The sequence below is a fragment of the Artemia franciscana genome, chromosome 4, assembly GCF_032884065.1.
Source record: "Artemia franciscana chromosome 4, ASM3288406v1, whole genome shotgun sequence".
In the NCBI taxonomy this organism is placed as follows: Eukaryota; Metazoa; Arthropoda; class Branchiopoda; order Anostraca; family Artemiidae; genus Artemia; species Artemia franciscana.
The window spans coordinates 60338524-60361727 of NC_088866.1; the positions used below are offsets into that span (position 1 = coordinate 60338524).

The 23204-nt window shown below is 35.4% G+C and overlaps 1 long non-coding RNA gene across 1 annotated transcript in view; it reads right to left on the bottom strand.

The window, feature by feature from the left end:
- Positions 1-19456, bottom strand: part of LOC136025683 (uncharacterized) — a 36324-nt gene extending 16868 nt beyond the window's left edge. Inside the window, exon 1 of the long non-coding RNA XR_010617150.1 lies at positions 19082-19456. This is a non-coding gene — a long non-coding RNA (uncharacterized LOC136025683). The remainder of the gene's footprint in view (positions 1-19081) is intronic.
- Positions 19457-23204: the final 3748 nt, after the last annotated feature.

The window sequence follows — 23204 nt, forward strand, 5'->3', positions numbered from 1 at the left end:
TCCCAAAATTAAAAAAATATATAAGGCACTTATCTCTTATAGCGGCAACTCTCGAGAAATGAAGTTAAGTTACCATTATAATAGAAATGAATGAATGAAATTATAATAAAAGTGAATGAAAGAAAATGTAATACTTTTGAAATAAATTTGGGCTATATATTTGTACATTAGGCGGGGGAGGGGATAAAGTATAGCGGGTCTGCATGCAAGATGTGTTAGCTACATTGATTCTACATATTATGTGGTAAGTTTTTTTTCTAACTCCATGCTGTTCAAATACTTTACCCCCTAATGTGCAAATATGCAGCCCAAGGTATATAAGTCCAATGTATTCTGTCACCCGCCAACTGTTTTCCAATGATCGTAAGTTAATTGTCTCTTAATACAGACAGGTTAAACTAATTTGTTCTCTTGTTTTACACATCGTAATTCTTGAGTATTGCCACTATAGCAGATTGGTATCAAATATAGAACTTAACCCCGCAAATGCAGCCTCAGAACCAGAAATTTTGGATTGGGCCTATGATCTGTTCAAATTTACTGCATTGTACTTAGGACTCATATAAACATTCATATAAACACTGTCTTTAGTAAAGCGCTTGTTTATAGAGTTCTACAGATACATTCTTCTCCACTCCTTGCTTTTGCAAAAAAATCTTGTTTTTCTTAATTGATTTTTTTTATACACAAATAAACTTTACATAAGCATTTTTTTAATTAGGGTGTGGAAACAAAAAAGTCAACACGATTTTTTAAGGGCATTAAATCAATAAGTAAGGCTATGTTGTATTTTTTTTCAAAAATTCAGTTAAATCATTTTCTCCATTCATTTTTTTTTTCACATAGCTTATTCTATCAGTCTGATATCCAACATACAATTTATTATACCTAAAATCATCTAAGATTCGTGTTAATGCCTCTTTTTTTATTTGACTTTTAATTAAAGAAGTAAAACTGTCACATATTTTAAACAATAAAAAATTCTGACTTGCCTACAAAAAAAAAATATCATGCAATACTCTTCTTTTTGCTTTCCTTTTGGCAATGATGCTCGTTTGGAACCTTAAAATTATGGTTATAGGCCAATGTTTCTATGGAGACTAAGATTAAAACATGGGATATTACACCCTAGAATTATTTAAATCACATCAGGTCAATCATGGATAATAACTGGGATGAATGGAGACTATTTATTTATCTCAAATATTCTCAGTAAGTGGCAAAACTGAAAATATTTGTAATACCACATTAAAAAATCTTCCTTAATTGCTAAAAAATATATATATATCCCCCCCCCTTCGTTCCATGTTATTAATCTGGCTACGCACATACTGCTACTAATAACTCATTTCAGCACCAAGTTGCCTGTGACCAATACAGCTACATATCCTCCTCCTCCATCCTAATCTATTTAAAGCCTCACTCTTTACGCCCTCCCAAGAAGTTCCCATTTCCCTTCATCTTTAATTAAGACATCTTCCCATCCCAACCAGGGACAACCTATTTTTCCTGTAGGCCTTGACGGTTGTCCTACAATGACTATCTTTTGTAATCTGTCATCCTTCATACACAAACGTGCTATAGTCCTCGAAAGCAGGATTGAAACATAATTTGGTAGAGCCTACTGTTTGAAATATAGCCAGTAAGTCGGGTACCCAAAGCAATCCGTAGGCAATTTCTCTTGAAAATATCTAACAAACTTTCCTCTGTTTTTCGGAGCATCCAAGCTTCAGAGACATGCTTCATCACTGTCATCAATTTAGCTTTTCATATTTTAATTTGCATCCGCAGTCTAATCATCCTACTCTTCCAAACTTTTTTCAACTGTGAAAAATAAAATCACCTTTAGCCTTGGCTATTTTGCTTTTAACATTTTCAGTGTTTGCTAGTAATACTACCTAAGTAAGTGAAGCTGTCCACTTGATCGATCTCCTTGCTACCCAGCATCACCTTTTCATATTCACTTATTCCTAACCCTAGCGATATAGTCTTCTTAAAATTAATTTTCAACCCTATCTTGCACCCTGAACTCGCAAAACCTAAACAGTATATTCATTTTGCTAACACTTTCATCTAGGACGCTTAAATCACCAGCATAACCTAGGTACAGGGGAATTTGATTTCTTAATTTGATGCCGTGTTGTCCCATTGCCTTTGTTGTGCTGCTTAAGACAAAGTTAATCAAAATGATCTATATAAATGTGGATAGAATGCAACTTTGCTTAATTCCTGATTTAATACGAAACCAACTCCTAACCTCATTTCCTACCTTAACCGGAGCTTTTACCAGATAATCAAACAGTTCGTGGTAACGAACTGTAGTAAGGAGCGACCCGGCTCAATAGTAACCAAAACTCTAAAAAATGGAATTTTGATACCAATAGCTACATCAAAAGAATCGCATTTTAATGCTGGTTTTAAATATATAAGTTTCATCAAGTTTAGTCTTACCCATCAAAAGTTACGAGCCTGAGAAAATTTGTGTTATTTTAGAAAATAGGGGGAAACACCCCCTAAAAGTCATAGAATCTTAACGAAAATCACACCATCAGATTCAGCGTATCAGAGAACCCTACTGTAGAAGTTTCGAGCTCCTATCTACAAAAATGTGGAATTTTGCATTTTTTGCCAGAAGGCAGATCACGGATGCGTGTTTATTTGTTTTTTTGTTTTGTTTTTTTTTCTTTTTCCCAGGGGTGATCGTATCGACCCAGTTGTCCTAGAATGTTGCAAGAGGGCTCATTCTAACGGAAATGAAAAGTTCTGGTGCCCTTTTTAAGTGACCAAAAAATTAGAGGGCACCTACGCCCCCTCCCACGCTAATTATTTTCCCAAAGTCAACGGATCAAAATTCTGAGATAGCCATTTTATTCAGCGTAGTCGAAAAACCTTATAGCTATGTCTTTGGGGACGACTTACTCCCCCACAGTCCCCGTGGGAGGGGCAACAAGTTACAAACTTTGACCTGTGCTTACATACAGTAATGGTTATTGGGAAGTATACAGGCGTTTTCAGGAGGATTTTTTGGTTTGGGGGAGGGGTTGAGAAGAGGGGGATATGCTGGGGGAACTTTCCTTCGAGAATTTGTAATGGGAGAAGAAAATTTCCATGAAGGGAGAGCAGGATTTAGGCTACTAGCATTATTTAAAAAAAACAAAAAACAATTAAAAAATAAAAAGTGAAAAAGCTTTTTCAGCTGGAAGTAAGGAACAGCAATAAAACTTAAAACAAACAGAAATTATTACCCATATGAGGGGCTCACCTCCTTCTAATACCTCGCTCTTTACGTTAAAGTATTTTCAATAATTTCAACTACTTATTCTACGGCTTTTGTGATTCAGGGGGTCATTCTTAATGAATTGGGATAAAATTTAAGCTTTAGTGTAAAGAGCGAGGCACTGACGATGGGGCGAATCCCCTCATATATGTAATAAAAACATGAGAATACAAAAGTTCTTTACGTAAGCTAATTTATAAGTTACGTAAATCTTTTACCAATAAAAAGATTCGTAAAAAATTAAAAGTTCTAGTTGCCTTTTTAATTAACCAAAAAATCGGGGGGCAACTAGATTTCGTCCCCCGCTCTTTTTTTCTCAAAATCATTAGATCAAAATTATGAGAAAGCCATTAAGCCAAAAAAAAAAATAGGCAAATTTCGTTTTGATTATTCCTCTGCGGAGAGCCAAAATCAAAACATGCATTGATTCAAAAACGTTCAGAAATTAAATAAAAAAAACAAGTTTTTTTAACTGAAAGTAAGGAGCGACATTAAAACTTAAAACGCACAGAAATTACTTCGTATATGAAAGAGGCTGCTTCCTCATCAACGCCCCGCTCTTTACGCTAAAGTTTTTTACTGTTTTAAAAAGAAGAATTGAGAGCCAGAGTCAAACTTTAGCGTAAAGAGCGGGGCGTTGATGAGGAAGCAGCCTCTTTCATATACGAGGTAATTTCTGTGCGTTTTAAGTTTTAATGTCGCTCCTTACTTTCAGTTAAAAAAACTTGTTTTTTTTATTTAATTAGTTTAAAAATCTTTTTCGTCAAGACAAGTTTTTCAAAGAAAAGTAAAGACCTCCATTAAGCCAAGAATGAGCAAAAATAAAGTTAAAAATCTTCCAAGCGTAAAACAACCACAAATCACCGTCGGTAAATAAACAAAACCCAAAAGGAAAAGAAATTACAATTAATAACTAAGTCAATCTCGAAACGGGCAAAAATTACATGAGTAGGGCTGACAATCCCCCTTACCTTCTCAAGACAAGAACATAATTTGCACTTTACAGAAAAAAAAAATCGCCGTCAATTGTCAGTATAATACACATAGGGATGTTTATTTTTTAATATCTTGATACTTTTTCAGCTATTAAAGATAAAAAAGTGAAAACATTTAAAATGTTTTTTGTTTTCAGTAAAGTGCAAACCATGATAATGGTTTACACTAAACCATTAAACATAATGGTTGATAATGGTAATGGATGTTAGTTTTTGTTCGTTTTGAATCTGACTCAGTTACTTATTGTAATTTGCGTTTGTTTTGGGTTTCATTTAATTATTAACGGTGATTTGGTGTAGTTTTACCCTTAAAAGATTATTTGACTTTTTTCTGCTCATTTTTGGTTTAATGGAGCTCTTTACTTTTCTTTGAAAAACTTGTTTTGTGAAAAAAGTTTTGAACTTAATTCCTGTTGGTTTTTATGACATAGGCTTTTGCATGGAATTCTTTTTTATGTATTTTTAGTTTTTTCTATAAGAATCCATAGTTTAGCTTGCTATTTGTGTGTTGGAAAAACTTTTTCAAACATTTTAAATCCTGAAACAAATAGTATTTTTAATTTAATTTTATAACTCCTCAAGTTGACCTGAAAAATAAAACTTAATATCATTCCCAAATAATTCTAACTATACTCTTTAACAACCTGGATACAATTACATTGTTTTGACTGTAAGAACTGAAGTAGTAATAGTAGTAGCCCCGAAAGTTATAACTTAATACCCCCAGTCGTTTTCGATATATTGCTGAGGTGTCTTATTGGCAACATTTACTATTAAAGCATATTAGGTCAATTGAATAGTTGTGGGGGTTGACATACCCAATATCCCCAGAGATATATTGACTAGATCGTTCTACTATGCTGAACAAAACAGCTGTCTCAACATTTTGACAGTAAGTGTTTGGAAAATGAATGGGCTTGGGAGGAGGATTGCTTGCCCCCCAATCTCTTTTTACTTTTAAAAAAGCCACTAGAACTTTTAATTCCCAGTCGAATTAACCCCTTTAAAAGTTTAAGTGATGTTTCTAGCTATTATAGAGTAGCACCACCTAGGATATTTCTTATATACCCTTTTAAAAACCTACATGCATAATTTTATTCATTTAATTGAAACTCCCCCTAAGTGTTCCCTAAAAGTTTCATCTTAATGCTCTTAGCGTCATTAGTAAAAGTAACTAATATATAGTATATACTAACATTAATACACACGTAACGCCTTCTGGCTAGTTCAGAATCCGCCGCAGCTTACCTCTATGTGTCTAACTTAATAATCTAAGCCGCTCTTGAGATATTGCTTTGTCACCCTTTTGAAAATCTACCTGCTCATAGTTCGTTTTTACTTTGTTCAAACTCCGCTTAAACATTCCTTGAAAGCTTCACCTTTATGCTCTTAGCTTGCATAGTGACAATAGATGTAGTAGCATTAGTAGCAGTATGCGCCTAATACCTTTGGTTTTTCATTCCCCTCAACACATGCTGCAAGTTTCAACTTAACCATTTACCGTCCCTGAAGCATTTCTGATGCCTCCTCGTTACAATTCGCGTGGGTATATTGTTTCGACTTCATTCCATACATTTTTCAATATTTCCCTAGTTTTATAACTTAATATCCTTAGCATTAATATCAGTAATGGTAGTGCCACAATTAAAAGTTGTAGCCTTAGCTTTAGTGACAGTAGTAGCAGCAGAAATAGTAATAAAAGTAGCAGAAGTAGTAGTATTATGAGTTGAAGCAGTAGCAATAGGATGAACATATTTTCTTTTAATTAGTTCAACACCTCCCACAAAAAACCCTGTCAGTTTCAACCTAATCAACTCAATCTTGCTCTTTAAGTATTCTCCGAAAGCTCCGACTTAATACCCAAATCAATTCTTGATATCTTTTGATAGTATAAATGCCCATAGCGTTTTTTCATTTAACTCAAATTTTCCCTCCACATTGTAAATGGAATAGTAGGATAGTAGCTGCGGTAGCAGTAATAGTAGTGTAAATTGTAGCGGTAGTGGGAGCATGCAAGTATTGTCTTTTGACCATCTTCTTTATCATTCCCTGAAAGTTCCAAATTAATCTGCTCGGTCATTTCTGAGTTACACCCTTTTGAAATACCGTATACCCATAACATGTTTTAATTTAGTTTAATATTCCCCTCAGCATTCTCTGAAAGGCTTGCTTTAATGCCTTTTGTCTGTTTGAAAAGTAAAGTTCGAACACGCATACCTGACTCAATAACATATACTATGTGTAAACAATGAACGAATTTCCTAGCTTACAACCCCTACTCTGAAAAGTTTTGGGAGGTTGACATCCCCAAAAACATAATTTTGGACCTTTCAGCAATGCTGAAGAAAACGGCTCTCTTAAAATTATGATTGAATGCATTTTGGGGAGTGGCAGGCTTTGGGGGGATGGTGGTTGTCCTCCATTCACTTTTGACTCTTAAAAGAGCATTAGAACTTCCAACTTCCAATCAAATGGGCCGTATTTGATCCGAAGGTTATACGACTACCTGTTTCTTAAAAGCCTTATATTCTCTAGAGAATGAATTACAACCCTTGCCTCTGGGCTCTGGGGGTTTCTCCCAGCCTGAATCAAGAGCTTATCTAGTATTTTTTCGGGGTGGGTGTACAGAAAACCTAAGAAAATTCATCAAAAATTTGTTTATATTCATTTTTTACGTTTTTACGTGCCAGACAAACGTTTCAGGGAGGGGGAAGGGTGAGTCAAAACCCTCAAACACCCCCATATACAGCCTTGCCCTCAAGGTATTGTTATGCTCCTTGAATTACTGTGAACAAAATAGCTATCTCACAGTTTCGATGGGATGCATTTGGGGAAAAGAGGATGCGTCAGGGAAGGGTGGGCTAGGTGCCCTCCAAGCCTTTTGACTCTTAAAATCTTTGTATTTCCGATCAAATAAGCCTTCTCTAAAGTTCACACGACCACCTCATCCATAAAAACTTATAATCCCACCGGGTATAACTTATAACCCTTGTTCCCAGGTTGTGGGCTGTATCAACCCCGAAAGCATTTTTATGTGATTTTTGGACTATTTTATTAAACAAATGGCTTTCTCGAAAATTTTATTGGATGCATTTAGGGGAAATAGGACACGAAGGGGTGAGGGGACTACTCACCGTCTCATTACTTTGACTCTTAAAAAGAGCTCTAGAACTTCTGATTCGAAATCCAATTTGCCTCCTACGAAGTTTATACGACCATCCTTTCTATAAAATGCGTATATGCCCAGATGGCATAACTTACAATCCTTGACGTGAGGGCTGTGAGGGAGAGGTTTTCATCCTGAAAGACATAATTATCGGACCTTTCAAACTATGCTTAACAATATGGCTATCTCAAAATTTTGATTGGCGGGCTGGTTAATCCCCAGTGACTTTGGACTACTAAAAAATAATGGCTACACATATGCATATAAACTTCAAAGCATAAAGCTTTAGGATGTACCAAGGGGTCCATTCTTTAGCTTTCAAGAAATGGAAGCATTTCCAGAATGGAAGTATAGGTTTTCTCTTTAATAAGAAAATGCTTGGCTTTACGAAGACCCCAAACCGGAAATGTTAAAGTGGCTCTTGAAAAGAGCCAAAAATACCAAAGAAAACAAATGTAAGTAATACTACCAAGTATTCTGTAGTATTTTTGGCGGTTTTAGTCCAATAACTGTCTTATTTAATTTATTTTACTTACGTCTAGGCTATTGTTTATTTATGTAGAAACATCATACACTACAAACATTTTTATGGTATCAAAGTGAAAGGACTCGAATCGCTGTCAGGCAAAATAACTAAACCTTTCCTAATTTCAAAAATTCCAGGAACCTGAGTTGGGAAACATATAATAAATGAGGAATTTTTTTTTCTTTCCAGACAGAGGCAAATAACCTTTTATGCACTAATATTTTGGCTGGATAAAAGATGTATTTCTTAGCAAAAAAAATAATATAGTATAATGTAAAAAATAATAAAGGAAGGGCCTTAACAACTTTACTACAAGGAAGTTCAGGATGGCTAAGACTGAAAATGAAATTAGACTCAAAGAATCTCTTATTAAAATACTTGCTTTTTGGCAGCTAACCTGTTGCTATGTCTAGATACAAGCTTCAAATATTCTTTTATTAGCTTTATTTCGGAAGCATAATATCATTTTTATTAAATTCTTATCAAACAGTTCGTGGTAACGAACAGTAGTAAGGAGCGACCCGGCTTAATAGTAAACGAAACTCTAAAAACGGAATTTCGATGCTAAAAGATATATCAAAAGAATAGCATTTTTATGCTTATTTTAAATATATAAGTTTCATCGAATTTAGTCTTTGTCATCAAAAGTTACGAGCCTGAGAAAATTTGCCTTATTTTGAAAAATAGGGGGTAACACCCCCTAAAAGTCATAAGATCTTAACGAAAATCATACCATCGCATTCAGCGTATCAGAGAACCCGATAGAAAAAATTTCAAGGTCCAATCTACAAAAATGTGGAATTTCGTATTTTTTTGCCATAAGACAAATCACGGGTGCGTGTTTATTTGTTTGTTTTTTTGTTTTTTTTTCCCAGGGAAAAAAACCCTGTTTTTTTTCTCACATCGACCAAGTGGTCCTAGAGTGTTGCAAGAGGGCTCATTTTAACGGAAATGAAAAGTTCTAGTGCTCTTTTTAAGTGACCAAAAAAATTGGAGGGCACCTAGGCCCCCTCCCAAGCTCATTTTTTTCCAAAGTCGATGGATGAAAATTTTGAGATAGCCATTTTGTTCCGCATAGTCGAAAACCATAATAACTATGTCTTCGGGGATGACTTACCCCCCACAGTCCCTGGGGGAGGGGCTGCAAGTTACAAACTTTGACCAATGTTTACATACAGTAATGGTTACTGGGAAGTGTACCGACGTTATCAGGGGGATTTTTTTGGTTTGGGCGTGGGGTTCAGGGGAGGGGGCTATATGGAAGGATCTTTCCTTGGAGGAATATTTCTTGGGGAAGAGAAATTCAATGAAAAAGGCGCAGGATTTTCTAGCATTACTATTAAAAAAACAATGAAAATATAAACATGAAAAAGTTTTTTCAATTGAAAGTAAGGATAAGCATTAAAACGACAGACATTATTACGCATATGAGGGATTCTAAAAATACTTTAGCATAACGAGCGAGGTATTTATGAGGAGATAAATACTTCGCTCTTTATAATAAAAATTTTTTAAGTAATTTCAACTATTTATTCTACGGCCTTTCTGATTCAGGGGTCATTCTCAAAGAATTGGGACAAAACAAGATTTAGTGAGAAGAGCGAGGTATTAACGAGGGGACCAACCCCCTAATATACATAATCAAAAATATAATAATATAAAAGTTTGTTACGTAAGTTAATTCTTAAGTTACGTATATTTTTTACTAATAAAAACGTTCGTTAAAAATTAAAAGATCTAGTTGCCTTTTTAAGTAACCGAAAAATTGAAGGGCAACTAGGCCTCCTTCCCCACCCCTTATTTCTCAAAATCGTCTGATCAAAACTAAGAGAAAGCCATTTAGCCAAAAAAGAATTAATATGCAAATTTCATTTTAATAATTTATGCACGGAGAGCCAAAATCAGACATGCATTAATTAAAAAACTTTCAGAAATTAAATAAAAAAAACAAGTTTTTTGAAATGAAAGTAAGGAGCGACATTAAAACTTAAAACGAACAGAAATTACTCCGTATATGAAACGGGCTTTTCCTTCTCGACACCCCGCTCCTTGCGCTAAAGTTTGATTCTTTCTCGCAACTCTACTTTTTAAAACAATAAAAAACTTTAGCGTAAAGAGCGGGACGTTGAGAAGGAAAAGCCCCTTTCATATACGGAGTAATTTCTGTTCGTTTTAAGTTTTAATATCGCTCCTTACTTTCATTTCAAAAAACTTGTTTTTTATTCATTTGAAAATCTGTCGTATAAAACAAAACGATGGAGCAGATAAAAATAGAACAAAAGAAAAAAAATATACAAAAGAAGCTAAAATGAAGACCAACGAAGACAAACAAATTTGTGAAGCTAGTAGTTTACCCTACTATCTGTGAAGATAGGAGGATGTTAAAAAGAAAAGTTAAAATTAAAAATACCAGAGCTTTTGAGTCAGTAGTTAAGCCTAAAAATTCCTCAGCCCCAAAAACTGGGCGCTGTAAGCCATGCACGTATGAAGGAGAGGGGAGGGCTATCATTCTGGGTGTTAGCTTCCTCCTAAATTTACCGCAAGTTGTTCGTATTTCTCGAGCAAATTATAATTTTTTTTGTATTGACGGCTCAAAAAAAGTATGTGTGCTTGTTGAAAATAAAGATATTTGTTTTTCAACAGAAATAGTAAGAGTAGTGATAAAATCCTGTCTCACATAGGACATATTTTGTGAAACAAAAGAAAAGAGAGTGAAGTTTCAACTTATCGAAATTAGTGAACTTTTTTCCAGAGCAAGCAATAATGCAGATATTGTGTGAAAAGCACTCTGTTGAAAAATGTTGAAAAACGTTTGAAAAAGATGGCTGTTGGAACGCAACTTGCTATCTACAGAAGATGCATATAGAAGCCCAACTTGACGTTTTATGCTTGAAGCTTTTGACAGCCGCTAGCTCTGTTTATTAAAACCATTAGGGCAGCAGTTCCCAGCCGATTCTAGGCCATGTCCCACCAAGACATTTCTAAGATGCTGGTGCCTCCTGGTTGTATTGAAATTTTGTTTTTGTTCAATATTATATGTATATTCACCTAAACAAAGCTTAAAACACCAAAACTTAAAGTATTTTAATAAGTGATTCTCCTTGTGAACTTCCTTGTAATAAAGTTGTTAAGGCCCTTCCTTTATTATTTTGTACATTATACTATTTTAATTTTTTTGCCAAGAAATGCTTCTTTTATGCAGCCAAAATATTAGTGCATATAAGGTTATTTGCTTCTGTCTGGAAAGAAAAAAAAGTCCCTCATTTATTATATGTTTCCCAACTCAGGTTCCTGGAATTTTTGAAATTAGGAAAGGTTTAGTTATTTTGCCTGACAATGATTCAAGTCCTTTCACATCGGTACCATAAGAATGTTTTTAATCTATGATGTTTCTATATATAAACAATAGCCTAGACGTAAGTAAAATAAATAAAATAAGACAATTATCGGACTAAATTGCCAAAAATACTACAGGATACTTGTCAATATTACTTACATTTGTTTTCTTTGGTATTTTTGTCTCTTTTAAAGAGCCACTTTATTTCCATAGCACTTTCGGTTTGGGGGTTTTCGTAAAGCCAAGCATTTTCTTATTAGAGAGAAACCCTATACTTCCATTCTGGAAATGCTTCCATTTCTTGAAAGCTAAAGAATGAATCCCCTGGTACATTTTAAAGCTGTAGGCGTTGAAGTTTAGATGCATATGTGTAGCCATAAGGTAATCACAGGCAGCTTCGTAGAGCTGCCCAAGTAAAGAGCGATATAGGCCCAATGTATTTTTTAGACGACGGCACTTCGTATAGAAGGATTTGTCGAAAAAACTTCGAAAAGAGCTCATTCGATTGGAAATTGAAAATTCTAGTGCATTTTTTAATAGTCCAAGGTGAATTGTGAGCAACCAGCCCCCCAATCAACATTTTGTGATAGCCATTTTGTTAAGCGTAGTTTGAAAGCTCTGCTAATTATGTCTTTCAGGATGACAACTTCTCCCTGACAGCCCTCAGAGGAAGGGTTGTTATTTACGTCATGGGGGCATATAAGCATTTTATAGAAAGAATGGTCGTATAAACTTCGGGGAAGGCACATTACATTTGAAATCAGAAGTTCTATAGCTCTTTTTATGAGTCAAAGTGATCAGATGGTAACCAGTCCCCTCACCCCTTCGTGTCCTATTTCCCCCAAATGCATCCGGCAAATCTTTGAGACAACCATTTATTTAATAAAATAGTCCAAAGATCACATAAAAAGGCTTTCAGGGTCGATGCAGCCCCACGGTCTGGGGGCAAGGGTTATAAGTTATGCCCCGGGGGGATTATAAGGTTTTTATGAATTTGGTGGTTGTGTGAACTTTAGATAGGGCTCATTTGATCTGAAATGTAAGGGTTTTGAGAGCCACAAGGGATGGAAGGCACCTTGTCCACCTTCTCTCTGACGCATGCTCCTTTCCCCAAACGCATCCAATCGAAACTGCGAGATAGATATTTCGTTCAGAGTAGTTCAAAGAGCATAACAATACGTTGAGGGCAAGACCGTATATGGGGATGTTTGGGGGTTTGAACCTCCCTCCCCCTCGAAATTTTTGTCTGGCTTGTAAAAATGTAAAAAATGAATATAAACAAATTTTTAATGCGTTTTTCTTAGGTTTTCTGTACCCTCAAAACGGAGAAAATGCTAATACGCTCTTGATTCAGGGTGGAAGGAACCCTCAGAGCCCAGAGGCAAGGACTTTAATCCATGCCCTGGGGTACATAAGGTTTTTGAGAAACAGGTAGTCATATAACCTTCAGATTAGATACGGCCCATTTGATTGGAAGTTGGAAGTGCTAGTGCCCTTTTAAGTCAAAAGTCAAAGAGAATGGAGGACAACCACCATCCCCTCTAAGCCTATCATTGCCCAAAATGAATCCGATCACAATTTTAAGAGAGCGGTGTTCTTAAGCATTGCTGAGAGGTCCAAAATTATGTCTTTGGGCATGTCAACCTCCCCAAAGTTTTCAGGGTAAGGGTTGTAAGTTAGGAAATTCGTTCATTGTTTACATGTAGTATATGTTATTGAGTCAGGTATGCGTGTTTGAACTTTATTGTCCAAACAGACAAAGGACATTGAAGTAAGCCTTTCAGAGAATGCTGATGGGAATATTGAACTAAATGAAAACAGGTTATGTGTATACGGAACGTCAAAAGGGCGTAACTCAGGAATGACTGAAAATAGTAATTTGGAGCTTTCAGGAAATGATAAGGGAGATGATCAAAAAGGCAATATTTGCAAGCTCCCACTACCGCTACAACTACCACCGCTACTACTGCTACCACAGCTACTACCACACTACTTCATTTACAATGTTGAGGGTAAATTTGAGCTAAATGAAAAAAACATTATGTGCATTTATATTATCCAAAGATCTTAAGAATTGATTTTGGTATTAAGTCGGATATTTTGGAGAATACTTAAAGGGCAAGATCATCTGACCAGCTGGTAATACGTGCACACTACTATTAATGCTACAATCACTGCTACATTTACTACTATTACTAGTACCTCAGTTACTTTTTCTATTGCAACCAATTGTTGATTGCAATTGCATTGAGTTTAAAATTCCACAAAGAATATGAGAATAGAGGCTATCAGAAGTCATATCAGCAATGTTATACAAACAGCAAGTTGTAACAAGTTGAAATTTCTAGGACTTGATGGGAGGGATGTTCAAGTGACCAAAAGGGAAGAGGCTAATTTTTCTGCTGCTACTAGTACTACCACTATTATTTTTAATGCTACTACTAGAAATAGCAAGACTGCAATTACAACTGTGACTGCAATTACAACTATGCCTAAGAGAATGAAGGTGAACTGAATCACAAGACAGCCTTTGTAGGAGGGTTGTCAAAAGGCGTAATGGCAATATCTTAGGAGTACTTGGGTGGGTTAAGTTGAAACTATTAGAGATTATTGTGGGGGATGTTGAACTCGTTAAAAGAAACTATTTGCATCCTATTACGATAAGATAAGATTTATTCATCACGAAACACACATACAATATTACATTTTACTATTTCCCCAAAGGCTCTTTGGCCTGTAAAGAAGGGGAAAATGAACGAGCCACTTACTCAGAGAAGAAAAAAAAAATCACTTACTCACAGAGAGAAGAGCAAAAAGGAGAAGAGAGGAAAATATAAATAAAATGAAAAACTATAGAAAAAAACTAAATAGACTAATAGATTGAATAGACTAAATTAATTATGTAGATCTATAGATAAAATAGACTTCAATGAAATAATAAGGACATATAAATGCATACAACACGCATATACACATATAAAAAGAGATAAAATAATTTCTAAGAAGCCAATGAATTTTTAATAAGTTTTTTGAACACACCGAATGAGTGGCACCTTCGCGCTGATTCGGGCGACTTATTCCATACAATATAACTCGCAATTAAAGGATTAAAGTCTGACCTTACACAAGGAGTAAAAGGAACTTGAATATGATTTTTGGTATTGCGAAGATTATAATTATTCTGATCAGAGGTGAAAGATGGCTGAACACTTAGGGGACGGGGGAGGTCACCATGAAGCTGAGAAAAAGTAAAACATGCACACGAAAGAATATACAGTGACTCGAGATCAAGTAATGGGATAACTCTTGAACGGTTAGTTTCCTTAATGAGGTTTCTAGCTTTATTATAAACCTTAGAAAGTGGTTTTAACAGTGAAGGAAAGGTTGACATCCATACTATTGGACAGTAGGAAACGTAAGATCGGATCAAGGAGTTAAAAAGGATTTCCAAAATTGATCCAGGGAAAATATGTTTGAGTTTCCTTAAAATACCGAGACTCCTGCATATCTTCATTTTAATCAAATCAATGTGACGCTTGAAAGACAAGTTTTCATCAACAAGAATGCCCAAAAAACGAACATATCGATCTTTAGATCTGTGAATTATCCCATTTGGCTGATGAATTTCTGATAACTTGGGATAAATCTGAGAAACGTGCGAAAATATCAAAAAATTGGATTTTGAATAATTTAGGCTAAGAAAATTAGCATCAAGCCATGAAATTACTCTCTCAAACAAGTATTCCAAGTTTAATCGAAGCTCGGATTCACAGTTCCCCGAAGTGCCGAGTGTGCTATCATCAGCAAAACAAACAAGGACATCAGAAGATGGTGAACTAAAGCTGGCACTATGGGCAAGGGAAGGTTTAGGATGACAGAGTCTACAGCAATGAATAGGTTTCTGCTTTTTTACTGCGTAAAAAAGATCATTTATATAAATCAAAAATAGCACTGGCCCTAAAACTGATCCCTGAGGGACGCCAAAATTCACTTGTGATTGACAGAAATTAAATTGTGGATTGACAGGAATTAACCTATCATTTAAATAAGATTGAAACCAAGAAAATACATTACCCCTAATGCCAAAATGAGACATCTTCGATAGAAGAATTTCATGGGTTAAGGAATCGAATGCCTTGCGAATATCCAGGAATATAGCAGCCGGAATTAACCCCGAATCCAATTCAGAATGTATAAAATTCAAAAGGGTCATACAGGCATGCTCAGTGGAGTGCTTACATTCGGAAACCAAATTGAAAATCATGAAGAAACTCTTTAGATTTTAGAAATTTAAGCAGACGAGAAAGCATAGCCTTTTCGAAGATTTTACTAAATACTGATAAATTGAAATTGGTCGATAATTTGCTGGATCATTTCTTGGTCCACCTTTATACAGAACAATAATCCGAGCACGCTTGAGAGGATCTGGAAAAACCCCATATTTTAATGAAAGATTAACAAGTTTTGTAAGAGGCACAACTATTGAAGGAAGAAAAGATTTAACTACCTTAGTAGGAATATAATCTGGCCCAGATGAAGATGAGTCTTTCAAGCCATTAACAATTTTAATAATTTCAATTTCTGTTACTGGCTCTAGAAACATAGACTTAGCTCAAGACGGCCCGAGGTAAGAACTAAAGTCCGACTTAGACCGAGATAAAGTAGCTGCTGCTTCTACTCATACTACCACAATTGCTACTATTATTGCTACTTCTACTGCTGCTACTGCCACTAAAGGTATGGGTGCTACTGTTAATTGTGCCACTACTGCTACTACTACTACTGATACTAATTCTAAGAATATTAAGGCAAAAAATTATGGAATTATTGAAAAAATGTTTGGAATATAATTAAAAAAAAATATACCCACACAGGTTATCAAGAGGAGGCATTAGAAGTGCTTCAGAGGCGGTTAATGGTTAAGTTGCAGCGTGTTTTGAGGGGAATCTAAAACCAAAAGTGCTGTGCGCATACTGCTACTAATGCTACTACATCTATTGCTACTACAAAGTAAGAGCATAAAGGTGAAGCTTTCAAGGCATGTTTGAAAAGGGTCTTTATATGTTGGTTAATTCTTTTATGTCTTTTCTTTTATACCTTTTCGATGTAAAACTATTCCCCGTCTCACATCTAAAAAAAAACAAATTATAATTCTGTCCTATATATTTGAAAATTAGCAGAGCTTTTCAGGGCCATGACTAAAACGAACCTGAAGGTTCTGGTTGCAGCAGTAGCTGTACCCTAGTATAGACAAAGCCCATACTAGCTAAAATCCTAAGGACACATTAGAAAAAGAAAAACTATCTTATAAGACAAATTTGTCGTTAATGTTAATTCAGGAATGATAGCTATTTAAATTAACACTAAATGTTAATTTCGGGAAAAAAACTTCTGAAAACTCTTAAAAAGAGCCGGAAGCACTGACAAGTTTCCCTTTTTTGGTTCATTTCTCCAATTCTGACAGGACAGTAGAATAACGTAGCTAAAATGTTCAATATTTATAATTTCCTCGTGAAAGCACGGTCGTATAGCACTTTATGGCACCAAAATCCAGTTTTAGTGTCATTTCTAGAGTGTACAGACTTGAAACCAACAAATATCTAACACCGAAATTTCCATGATCAAAAATCTTCCTACTGGTGTTTAAAATCCCCCTTTTGAATAATCCCCTACCCAGTCACCTTTGCAAGTGGAAAGTAAAAAAAAAATGTTTGAAATGAACTACCAAGTGAAAAGAATTGGTTCGAATATACAATGGTTATTCGTTATTGTTAGAAGCTATTTATTTTCGTTCAGCACTAAAATTAATTACAAAATCAATTCTTGAAAATTACGAAGAAGTTCCTGGTACCCGAACATGTCTTCCTCTTTTTCTTTCTCTTTTTCCCCAGTACCAGCTGGTCACTGGAACATCTTAGGGACACTGGAATGGATAACCTTCTGAGGTTCTCGGAAGTAGTAGTTTATTTCCCCTATCCCATTAAGTTGTGCATTAACTGGTGACTGTTGTTGCATAACATATTTCACCCAAAATTCCAATTAAAAAGAAGATTGATCCACTATTCAAACCTGATTACAATTAAAATAATCACTACCGTCACACTATTCATTTAGAATTTTTTTTCAGCCGAAATTTTTGAGCCTGTAAAACTTTGGTTTCTTCCTAATACATTTCAATTCTTATTTAATTTTTTCCTGATTTATGTGAATTTCTAGACTAGAGACTTCATCCTTTTAAAATTTAAGTCTAACAAGAGTAAAAACTATTGCTAATCTTAGAGTTGAGGCCCAAACTCAACGACCCTCTTTCCTCCTCACTCACAAATTAAAAAAAAGTTATAATATTTGACCAAATATTGGGAAAGAAATCAAAGTTGATCATTTAGATGGAAACAGGATAAATTTCTTCTTGAATGGAACAATTATTAACTTTGCCATGCGCCAAAAGGTGCACGCAAGCAGCATCCTGAAGGAGAAGTGTTTTTATTTGCTGCCACTGATAGAATTTATTCGCAATTGCAGCTCTAACGGTTCTTTGCCTTTGGTTGAAATTCGTTCAAAAACAGAAATTACTTCGTATATAAAAGGGGCTGCTCCCTCCTCAACGCCCCGCTCTTTACGCTAAAGTTAGACTCTTGCCCAAATGGGTAATATAAGTTAAAAATTCCGAAGCAAGCAAGAAGATGCGTGTAAGCAGCATCCTGAAGGAGAAGCATTTTTATTTGCTGCCACTGACATTAATTAGTCACAACCGCGGCTCTACCGGTTCTATGTATTTGATTGAAGTTAGTTATGCTTGGAAAAATGGGTAGTAAAAGTAAAAAACTCATTACGAAGCGGAAAATACGCACAAGCAGCATCCTGAAGGAGAAATGTTTTTATTTGCTGCCACTGATAGAAATTAGTTGCAATTGCGGCTCTAACGGTTCCTTACCTTTGGTTAAAATTCTTTCAGATCGCCCAAATGATTAATATAAGTTAGAAATTCCGAAGCAAGCAAGAAGATGCGTGCAGGCAGTATCCAGAAGGAAAAGCATTTTTATTCGCTGCCAATGACAGAAATTAGTCACAAACGCGGCTCTACCGGCTCTATATCTTTGATTGAAATTAGTTATGCTTGCCAAAATTGGTAATATAAGTTAGAAACTCAGAACGAAGCAGGAAAATACGCACAAGCAGTATCCTGAAGGAGAAGCGTTTTTATATTGCTGCCACCAACAGAAATTAGTCGCAATCGCAGCTCTACCGGTTCTTTGTTTTGAGTTGACACTAGTTTGGCTTGCCAAAATGGGTTATAAGCTAGAAACTCTGAATGAGGCAAGAAGATACGCGCAGGCAGCATCTTGAAGGCGAAGCAAGACAAATACGGCAGACCACGAAAAAATTGAAAGAGTTGAGCACATTAAATATTTAGGTATAATAATTGATGAAAAGCTGGATTGGGCAATCCACATTAAATTTCTTTGTATGAAGCTGTCAAGAGCTGTTGGTATTCTCCATAGACTGAAATTTATTTTCCCCCATAAAATATTACTGATCCTATATTTTAGTCTATTCCACTCATATCTTTTATATGGAATAAGCATTTGGGCTTCAAATTATAAGTCAGAATGGAAGCAAGTTCAAATTCTTCAGAATAAAGCTATACGTGCAATTTGCAAGCTTGAGCCTCGTCAGAGTGTGAAGGCGTTTTTAATAAGACTTAAGATATTAAATGTGGCTCGACTTTGAGAAAAAAAGATTGCCGAAACTTTATATAAAGTAAGCACTAGTACCGCACCTGAGTCCTTTATGTCAGTTTTTCGAAAGAATGATGAAATTCACCAACATGATACTCGGCATGCACCGCAACTAGTTACAGAAACGAGACGTCTCACGTCATCTGGTTTTTCAATTAGATTTACCGGACCGAAAATATGGAATTATTTGCCAAATACTTTGAGAAATGCTAATAGCCTACCAGAGTTCAAAAGTAAGATTAAAAGCTTCTTAATGGAAAACATTGGATTAGATCCTAATTTCTTTTACCGATAGTTCTCTATGTTTTGTTTTTATTAATTTACGTTTGTTTTCTTTTCTTTTCCCTTCTTCTTCTTTTCTCTTCTTACCTTATAATTCTATTCTTGATGATTGAATAAATATTGTCACCCGTTACGGGCAGTGCTCTCTTAGGGTGTAGTTAGTTTATAGTGTGTGATTTGTTTGTTTTTTTGTTAATAAACGAAAAAAAAAAACGAAAACGAAGCGTTTTTATTTGCGGCTACTGACAGAAATTAGTCACAACCGCAAATCTACCGGCTCTATGTCTTTGGTTGAAATTAGCTATGCTTGCCAAAATGGGTAATATAATTTAGAAACTACAAATGAAGCGAGAAGCATATTTTGAGCTTCTAATCAATAAAAGTTCAAACTTATCCTTAGACACTTAGTTGAGTTCATTAAAAAAAAGGCTTAATTTTAACATGGTTGAGTTTTATAAGGGTTAATCCCTAGACAGCCTAAGGGGTTGGCCAAAAGGGACTATCTTTGGCAATATGTCATCCTTCTTCCACAGAAAGTATCTTAACATTTTCTCATTATAGCCTAAGAAAGTGGAAATGAATCACACTCTTGTACAGCCTACTGATTGAGATACGGTCAGTCAGTCAGATACTCAAAAGATTCCGTAGGCGATTTCTCTGGGGTATATATTGCAAATCTTTCTCCCTGTTTCGGAGTGTCCATGCTTCAGAACCATACTTGACCAATACATCCACATAGTATGTGATATGCTATACCCTCGCTGCCGAGTAACTGAGGTTTCGGCTAGCTCGTTTTACTATATAGGCCTTTCGCACTTCGGTAGGAAAATTTGAAATACACAATTGTGATTTTATCCACTTCTCTGTTTCAGAGTCAAACAGTTCGTGGGAACGAACTGTAGTAAGGAGCGACCCGGCTCAATAGTAACCAAAACTCTAAAAAATGGAATTTTGATACCAATACCTACATCAAAAGAATCGAATTTTAATGCTGATTTTAAATATATAAGTTTCATCAAGTTTAGTCTTACCCATCAAAAGTTACGAGCCTGATAAAATTTGCGTTATTTTAGAAAATAGGGGGAAACGCCCCTAGAAGCCATAGAATCTTAACGAAAATCACGCCATCAGATTCAGCGTATCAGAGAACCCTACTGTAGAAGTTTCAAGCTCCTATCTACAAAAATGAGGAATTTTGTATTTTTTGTCAGAAGGCAGATCACGGATGCGTGTTTATTTGTTTTTTTGTTTTTTGTTTTTTTTTCCCAGGGGTGATCGTATCAACCCAGTTGTCCTAGAATGTTGCAAGAGGGCTCATTCTAACGGAAATGAAAAGTTCTAGTGCCCTTTTTAAGTGACCAAAAAATTGGAGGGCACCTAGGCCCCCTCCCACGCTAATTATTTTACCAAAGTCAACGGCTCAAAATTCTGAGATAGCCATTTTATTCAGCGTAGTCGAAAAACCTTATAACTATGTCTTTGGGGACGACTTACTCCCCCACAGTCCCCATGGGAGGGGCAACAAGTTACAAACTTTGACCAATGCTTACATATAGTAATGGTTCTTGGGAAGTGTACAGGCGTTTTTAGGAGTGTTTTTTTGGTTGGGGGAGGGGTTGAGAAGAGGGGGATATGCTGGGGGAACTTTCCATCGATAATTTGTCATGGGGGAAGAAAATCTCCATGAAGGGAGCGCAGGATTTACTAGCATTATTTAATAACACAATGAAAAAATAAATATGAAAAAGTTCTTTCAGCTGGAAGTAAGGAACAGCATGAAAACTTAAAACAAACAGAAATTATTACCCATTTGAGGGGCTCACCTCCTCCTAATACCTCGCTCTTTACGTTAAAGTATTTTTAGTAATTTCAACTATTTATTCTACGGCTTTTGTGATTCTGGGGTCATTCTTAATGAATTGGGACAAAATTTAAGCTTTAGTGTAAAGAGCGAGGATCTGACAAGGGGGCGAACCCCCTCATATATGTAATAAAAATATGAGAATACAAAAGTTCTTTACGTAAGCTAATTTATAAGTTAGGTAAATCTTTTACTAATAAAAATATTCGTAAAAAATTAAAAGTTCTAGTTGCCTTTTTAATTGACCAAAAAATCGGAGGGCAACTAGGCTTCCTCCCCCGCTCTAGGCTTTTTCTCAAAATCATTCGATCAAAATTATGAGAAACGAACAGAAATTACTTCGTATAGGAAAGAGGCTGCATCCTCATCAACGCCCCGCTCTTTACGCTAAAGTTTTTTACTGTTTTAAAAAGAAGAATTGAGAGACAGAGTCAAACTTTAGCGTAAAGAGCGGGGCGTTGATGAGGAAGCAGCCTCTTTCATATACGAAGTAATTTCTGTTCGTTTTAAGTTTTGATGTCGCTCCTTACTTTCAGTTAAAAAAACTTGTTTTTTTTATTTAATTTCTCACAGAACCCATAAATTTTGCTGATCAAGGATGATGTTAGAACCTACCAATTCTGACAGAGGCATAGTCAAATTTTAGTATAAAATACTAGTTTCATTAAGTAGAAGGAGCAACTCGGCTCAATAGTAACCGAAATTCTAAAAAGTAGAATTTTGATACCAATAGTTATATCAAAAGAATTGTATTTTAATACTGATTTTAAAAATATAAGGATTATCAAGTTTAGTCTTACCCATCAAAAGTTTCAGGCCTGAGAAAATTTGCCTTATTTTAGAAAATAGGGGGAAACACCCCCTAAAAGTCATAGAATCTTCAACGAACAGAAATTACTCCGTACATAAAAGGGGCATTTCCTCTTCAACGCCCCGCTCTTTACGCTAAAGTTTGACTTATTCTCTTAACTCAACTTTTTAAAACAGTGAAAAACTTTAGCGTAAAGAGCGGGGCGTTGAGGAGGAAAAGTCCCTTTCATATACGGAGTAATTTCTGTTCGTTTTAAGTTTTAATGTCGCTCCTTACTTTCAGTTAAAAAAAACTTGTTTTTCTTATTTAATTTCTGAACGTTTTGAATTAATGCATGTTTTGATTTTGGCTCTTCACACATAAATAATTGAAACAGAATTTGTATATTAATTTTTTTGGCTAAATGGCTTTCTCACATTTTTAATCGGAAGATTTTGAGAAAAAAAGAAGCGGGGGATTAGGTCTAGTTGCCCTCAAATTTTTTGGTTATTTAGAAAGGCAACTAGAACATTTAATTTTTTACGAACGTTTTCATTAGTAAAAAATATGCGTAACTTACGAATTAACTTATGTAACGAACTTCTATATTCGTATGTTTTTACTATGTATATGAGGGGGTTCATCCCCTCGTCAATACCTCGGTCTTTACACTAAAGCTTAAATTTTGTCCCAATTCCTTATGAACAACCCCTGAATCACAAAGCCCGTAGAATAAATAGCTGAAATTACTAAAAATACTTAGTGTAAAGAGCGGGGTATTACGAGGAGGTGAACCCCTCATATACGTAATAATTTCTGTTCGTTTTAAGTTTTAATGCTGTTCCTTACTTTCAGTTGAGCAAACTTTTCATGTTTATTTTTTCATTGTTTTTTTTTAAATAATGTTTGAAAATCCTGCACCCCCTTCATTTAAATTCTCTTCCCTCATGACAAATTCCTCCATGGAAAGATCCTTCCACATACCCCACCCCCTAAACTCCCCCCAAACCAAAAGGTCCCTCTGAAAACGTCTGTTTACTTCTCAATAGCCATTACTATATGTAAACACTGATCAAAATTTGTAACTTATAGCCCCTCCAACGGAGACTGTGGGGGAGTAAGTCGTCCCCAAAGACATATTTATTATATTTTTCGACTATGATAAATAAAATGACCATCTCAGAATTTGGGTCCGGTGACTTTGGGGAAAAATGAGTGTGGGAGGGGGCTA